The 7,445-nt window shown below is 41.4% G+C and overlaps 1 long non-coding RNA gene across 1 annotated transcript; it reads right to left on the reverse strand.

The window, feature by feature from the left end:
• Nucleotides 1-19: 19 nt before the first annotated feature.
• Nucleotides 20-6,640, reverse strand: LOC142579930 (uncharacterized). Its single transcript, XR_012827508.1, has 3 exons — nt 6,348-6,640; nt 2,199-2,328; nt 20-1,243 (listed from the first exon to the last, which is right to left on the reverse strand). It is a non-coding gene; the product is annotated as an uncharacterized LOC142579930 (long non-coding RNA).
• Nucleotides 6,641-7,445: the final 805 nt, after the last annotated feature.

A 7,445-nucleotide genomic window follows, 5' to 3' on the forward strand; every position in this document is an offset into this window, starting at 1 on the left:
TTTTCTTGCAAAGCTGGCATTGTGTATGTAACAGGCCAGTGCAGCATATAAGCTATAACTTTTTTTTTTGCAAATGCATAACACTCACCTGCTATGAAACCAACTTGCACTGCATAGTTAATATGAAACACAGAAGATGATTGTGCACCATCTTGAGTGCCTTCGCATTCTTATTTAGGAGTATTTTGCATCAGCTATGCAGCACAACTTGGCTTCCATGTTGAAGAACAAACTAGCCTACACACAAGTTTCTTTTTGCACTAACTACATTAGGTATGTGCCAGTTAATTTCTAGGCGAGTCTTTTTAAATACTCCTCCTTGATCAGGTGCTTGTCACGGTCAAAATTTATTTATTTATTTAAAATACCTTACAGGCCCATTTAAGGGCATTGGGTAAGGGGGGGACACAAAGTGATTCAACAGGAGTAAACAGTATAAACATCAATACAGGCTTTCACAATATAAGTAAAGCAGTATAGGGGTAAACAGTATAAATATCAATACAGGCATTCACAAGATAAGTAAAGCGAAGTTCAATAAATGTTTGTCTAGGCTAAGGTTTAGAGAGCGTAAACACAGTAATATACTCATGCACACAAAAATACAAATGTGAGAAACGGGGAAGGAAAGCAGGTAAATAACATCCTTATACAATGTTTCTACAGGAAACTTTGCAATTCTTCGCGAAAAGCGTCACGATCTGTTATGCTCGTAATTTTATCAGGAAGACTGTTCCATACAGTTATGACACGTGGCAGTGCTGATGCATTAAATGACAGTGTATTGCCGAATATGCGCATGAAACTATGGCTATTGTTAAGGCGACGTGACGTGCGCGCTGGTACTTCAAGCGGCAACACATGAGGTCGATTACCATGGACGTATCTATGGAAAAGGCAAAGAAGACTTATCGTGCGACGAGTTTAAAGTGGCTGGAGTGAAATATCTGCTTTAATCTTGGTCACGCTACAAGTTCTGTCGTAGTTATTTGTGATGAAGCGCGATGTCCTGTTCTGAATTTCTTCTAGCATATCAACTAGATAATTTTGATGTGGTGACCATACAGATGACGCAAATTCTAACTGTGGGCGAACAAAAGTCTGATATGCTAGTTTACAAACTGTAGCAGGGGATTTACGCAAGTTCCGTCGAAGATAACCCAGAGTTTTCGAAGCTCTTGCGCAGATAGCTGTTATGTGTGTACTCCAGGAAAGATGAGTTGTAAGTTCAATGCCAAGGTACCTGTAGGACAATGTCGGAGGCACGGCAAGGTATAGCTTTGTCTACAATTTTTATTGGTTATGAACACAAATGAACAGAGAGAGCATTTAAAAAATTCATGCTAAAGGGCAGCACTCTATAACAACCCAACACTCAAGTCCAGATTACACTGTTTTACAATAAACTCGAAGAGCACAACACACATTTACTGTTCGATTGTCTTTCACTGTTGCATGGGTGATCAAGTATTGGGCCCCTGTACCTAATCTGAGCATACTTTAAAGAATTGTAACACAATTCAGTCATCCAGATTACATTTTTGCATGCCCTATGCATACATTTTTTTTTTCTAGAACATTTTCTGGGTATCCCATAGACATTTCGCTGCAAGACTTGTGCGTATTACATGGATGTTCAGTGAACGTTTAGAAAAAGGCATTTTGAATGTTGCCTGAAAACAGCCTCAATATTAATTCAAAGTTATTCTTAGTTTGTTTGACTGAAAGAATACAGCACATTTTTATAGTGTACGACAGTGTAGCCCATCGAAATGTTACTTTAATGTAGCAGAGAAATCTGTGCTGATTAAAAGAGCTATATAAAGGTAACCTGCTTCACTACATGAAATGGGTATGAAAAGGTGACATATCTGAGGGATAAAAATAATTTCAAGTTCACAATTGGTATAACTTGGTGTAGAGCACTCACCTAAATAAACCTTTCCATGCTTTGTTCACATACTGACTTCCACTACACTATAACACTGTTGAGCATGCAACAATTTTCAATTAAATAAGTAGCAAAGTGAAAGCTCATTTGTATTAAACATCTAGAGGAAAAGCTACAAATTAAATGTGGTGTGGAGAAAACACGTAAACATGCACAACTTAAGCATTTCGTGATTAAGCTACTAGAAATTTATGGCTTTTTATTATTTTGCTGCAGGCTAAGCTAACCAATAAAAACTAAGACTTACACAGCATGCTTTGCCACATTGAAATTCATATCCCCTTGTTGTTTGGATGCTTCAGGTCACGAGTAGCTGTTCTAGGTACTCTAAGGCTTCCACCATAAAGTGAACCCGTATGGCTTAAAGTGCCTTTTCTCTGCACCAAGAAAGAAATGTAAATAATCATGTGAAAGTTACTACACACTTCTTTCCTTGGCATTTCAGGGTTGGTAGAGCACACTAAACATACACATAGCGCAAAAATTTATTCATTGACTGCCCCGCTAAACATCCTACCATGCTGCGGTGAAACTATGCACTTGACCCACCCCCTTTCTCCCGTGCCTAACCGCATAGGTCATGTGCAGAGTGTCACAGAATTCTGTTTCGAGGATTCTTTGCATGTGCTAATGTTTGTCCAGCCATTGAGCATAAGTAAATTAAAAAAACTAGACTAAAACATAGCACTGCTAACTGTCTAAGTATGCAATAGGTTGTGATGATTGTGACATTTCTATGCATGTGTAATCTTGCACATACTCATTTATCAAAGTGACGTTCCTATAACTTGTACCTCCCACAAACTTGTGATTTCATGCACACTGTGACACAATCGTACAAACTCAACCCACCTCCAAAGCGGGTGAAGTACATTTATAAGGCTATAAAGCAGTGTGTCACTGTTGGTGGGATTGAATCCATCTTCTAGCAAAGTGGTCCAATGTTCTAACCGTTAACCCATAATTGCACACACACTTCTCTTGTGCCAAAGTCACTCTTTGAAACATCCGGTGCGTGCAAAACGTGCCAGTTTCTCGCATTCTTCCCTCTTGACAGCTGGTACTTTGAGATGATGCGTTAGACTGCACTGCCTTTGGGATCAGGCTACATTTTCTGCTAGATCCTTCAAAGCGGTTGAAGTTCACCTACAATGCTATCGCATTCAAAGTAATAAACTAACATTGTCCCAGTAAAATCCCATTAGTGGGTCCTTGCAGCTGTTTATATTATGCATTAATGTGTCATGCTCATAATATTTCATGCTATCTCTTGATGTGTCAAGCACCTAGAAGTGACACCGCTATGTTTTTTAAGTCCAACCTTTCACTTGTCTGCCAATCATGTATGTCGGCATTATGAGCAGAGAAGAAATCATGCTCACTCTACTGGCACACCCAGCTTAGCCTGCTCAAGCTTAGTGGAGCAAGGTCTTGTTAATTCATCAATGTATTAAAAACTCCTTCATCAAAATGTGTTCACACTAAATCAGGTGTCACACTTTCAGAATGGATGGCAGGGTGCGAAGTGGAAGAATGGTAGTAGAACAGTAACGATACCACTTTGCTTGAGCAAAGTTTCAGTAGAGCTAAAACAGAGTTCAAGCATGCCTAGTGCATCAATTAATGCAGCTTTCACTGGGAAAGACATGACAGGGTGCTGAGTGCAAGCAGAACAGAGAAATGAGTTGCTGCATCATGCTGTATGAAATGGTGCCACTGTGGGGAGGAGGAAGTGGCCTGATACAGAAGAAAACGGTTCAACGAAGGATTACTCGGTTGCATGGCGATGGAGCAAAAACAGCGGCCGAGTGCACCCGCGTCTAGGGCGAGCTGCCTCGGTGTTCTCCGGTTACGGATACTAGAACTGAACATGTTGCACCATCTGGGGCGGTATACCCCACACTATGAAAGAACTCAACCATCAGCAAGAGCATGGAGTTTCCTACTAAACTGAGTAGAGGGACTTCCCTTGCACCACACATCGGCACACATTTCGGTGCGAACACCCAACGCGCGTAAATTCGATGTTAGTTTGCAGTAGCGGCGCTGTGGACTCATTGTTTAGGAGCAGTAATAACTATTCGTTACTACATAATAAGTGCAAATTTTCTTGGACGCAGTACCAAATCCTGCACTAGAAATGCTGTTTGCAAAACGCGCTACTTGTCCATCCAGACGTGGAACAGTTATAGCAAGCCGAAAGCAGACGCACTTGTTTAGATACAAACATTGTAAAACTCGTAACCGCATCGTGAAACTCACCGTCAGACTCATCATTGTTGAAAAGCATTAAGAAGCGACTCTCACGCTTGAAATTTAAACAACGCGCATAAGAGACGCGAACTCACGAACACTACGATTCGCTAGGACATAAGAGCATTGGATTGACTTGCAATGCTTGCCCGGATCTCTTTCGTACCTGAACAATGTGGGTGTTACCGCTGGTTTCAGCATTTCATTTGTTTATTATTACGCGCCGGTTCTGCTAGAAGTGGTGTCAATTAAGCGAAAGTTCTGCGATATCGCTACCCGTTTTGCATATCCATTGCTCGGTCAGCTACGTACGATGCACAGCGCCAATGCGTATAATACATTACATTCCCTCTAGGTCAGTCATTGTTCAAAGCTTTTCAACGCACATGCCTGCTAAACGCTTTTACTGTGAGAGAATCACACTCAAGTCTTATGTGAAGCGTAAACTCGAACGTAGAGGCTCAATTTACAGAAGCATAATAAAACATTCGAAAAAGCGCCGGCTATGGCTGATGACTGCTGTTGCACGCTTCACAGCATGATTACCTTTCATTCTGTAAAGAGCACTCATTCATTCCTCAAAAGAAACCTGCACAGCATTATCATTGATCTAAAAAATAGCCTATGCCTGTGAAGCTGCGAGCTCCTGCAGTATGAAGTTTCATTGCGTCTCCACACATAATTAAACGCTTTAGTGCATGAAATTCTATCAGAACATGCAATGTTATTAGAATTTATGAAGCTTCACAGCCCTACACAAGCGTTGAGGTAAAGCCCTCGGCAGGCGCAAAGATATCGTGGAATCGAACGAGTAACTCCACAGTGCGCTTGTGCTTAAGGTGAATGTAACCATTTGCTGCCGCTCCGCTCAAGATGCCGTCTCAAAGCGTGAAATTCGGTCATATCGTGCGACATAATTACAAACTTGTCGAACTTCACGGCACTGCCCAAGCGTTGAGGTAAAGCCCTCGGCAGACGCAAAGATATCGTGGAATCGAACGAGGAACTCCACAGTGCACTTGTGCTTAAGATGAATGTAACCATTTGCTGCCGCTGCGCTCAAGATGCCGTCTCAAAGCGTGAAATTCGGTCATATCGTGCGACATAATTACAAACTTGTCGAACTTCACGGCACTGCCCAAGCGTTGAGGTAATGCCCTCGACAGACGCAAACATATCGTGGAATCGAACAAGTAACCCCACAGTGCGCTTGTGCTTAAGGTGAATGTAACCATTTGCTGCCGCTGCGCTCAAGATGCCGTCTCAAAGCGTGAAATTCGGTCATATCGTGCGACATAATTACAAACTTGTCGAACTTCACGGCACTGCCCAAGCGTTGAGGTAAAGCCCTCGGCAGACGCAAAGATATCGTGGAATCGAACGAGGAACTCCACAGTGCACTTGTGCTTAAGATGAATGTAACCATTTGCTGCCGCTGCTCTCAAGATGCCGTCTCAAAGCGTGAAATTCGGTCATATCGTGCGACATAATTACAAACTTGTCGAACTTCACGGCACTGCCCAAGCGTTGAGGTAAAACCCGCGGCATGAGTAGGGCTGCATGAAATGGCATGAAAGCACAGGTGGCGCTTTTGAGCTTGATGTGAAGTGAAAACATTTCGTGCCACTCTGCACAAGTTTGCATCTCAATGTGTCTTTTTCAGGCAGACCAGGTGATGTCGTTACAACTCTGTCAAGCTTAACAAGACTACACAAGCGTTGCCATAAATCTTGCAGCAGAACTAGCTAAGGTATTAGTAAATTTAATTAATACATGGGCAATGCTGAGCGCCGACGGTGACTGCAAACATTCTTTCTGTCATTGCACGCAAGTCTGTGCATAGCTGCTTGAAACGAAGGAAGTGCTGTGCAGTGCAGTATTAGTTATATCAACATTTACACACGTCACTGCAAAACTTAAGGATTCTACGGCTTGTATGCTTAGTCAAAATGCAAAAATAGTGAATCAATAAAAAGTGTTTTTATTAATGAGATGAACGAAAACATTCCATGCCTTTTTGCACACAAATCACAGCATGTATAAAAAAAGCTGAAAATCTCAAGGAACTCCTAGTAGATATGTGCAACTTTCCGATAATAGCATGTATGCCAAGATAGCATCAGCTGTCAAAATTAAGAAATACCTTTCAACTCCTTACAGTCTGTCACTCCCTTTGTGCAAAGCACTGTGAGCTCTCTCTGCTGCAGCCTTCTTGGCGCAGCGCTCCTATGTCACTTCGTCAGAGCCACTGTGGAGAAAAAAATAAGACAAAACCAATTTTATACCTGAGCTGGCTGCCAGCCATCACTGCCATCTAAGGGCCCCCAATGCTTGACATGATGTCAAGCAAGCTTCACTTTTCAGCTGTCCCCTGCCTCCAAGCAATCTTTTTGCGCCTTTCTTGCTTATAATATAAGCGAAGAAGTTATGCACACAGTACGTAAGCCACAACATTCAGCAATGATAAGTGACATTATTCTCATGCACTGAAACCTAATCTTCTTATTATTGCAGTTTTAATATTGAATACGCATGCTTGGATAGTGAGATTTTCTCATTGAATCGATAGCAATATTCAGGGAAAATTACCTCTGAATATTGAATCAAATATTGAATATTCCCATTTTCTAAAATAATGAAATGAAAAATGCCGTAGAGTCTGTTAAGGAAAAAAAGACTTGCTGGCCTTTTTGGATGTGTGTAGTGCCATTAACAACTAGATGTAAAGTCACCTAGAAAGCTTGTAAATGAGAAGCAAAGGAAAGCACAATCATATCTGGTGCACAATGACCATGACACAAATAAAAGAAAATGAACAGCATGTCCCAGACACATGTAGTAGAGTATAGTAGAGTATACAGCTCAGTGAAGGAGTTAAGGGCAATACTGCAGCCCTGCATATCATTTTGAAGGAATCCAAGCATATGGAGAGATTGACCAAACAATAAATTGCTTTGTCTAATTAGACAGAGCAAATGCAAAGTCTTCCTAAGGCAGGACATGCTTACTCAACTATAGCATGTAAATGACCTCCTCCATATCTTTGTTTAGAAACTGGATCATCTGCGCAATAATCACAGTTGTCCTGCTGCACTATAACCATTCAACGATTCTTCATTTATATCAGTCTTCCTCCTTGTAGACTGCAAGAAGTGTTGTTGTCCCTTACAGTATTCAAACAAAACAAATGTACTATTCGACAACTTCAAATAGTGAATTCTCGAATCGAATACGAATTGAA

This window comes from Dermacentor variabilis, chromosome 4 (genome assembly GCF_050947875.1).
Source record: "Dermacentor variabilis isolate Ectoservices chromosome 4, ASM5094787v1, whole genome shotgun sequence".
In the NCBI taxonomy this organism is placed as follows: Eukaryota; Metazoa; Arthropoda; class Arachnida; order Ixodida; family Ixodidae; genus Dermacentor; species Dermacentor variabilis.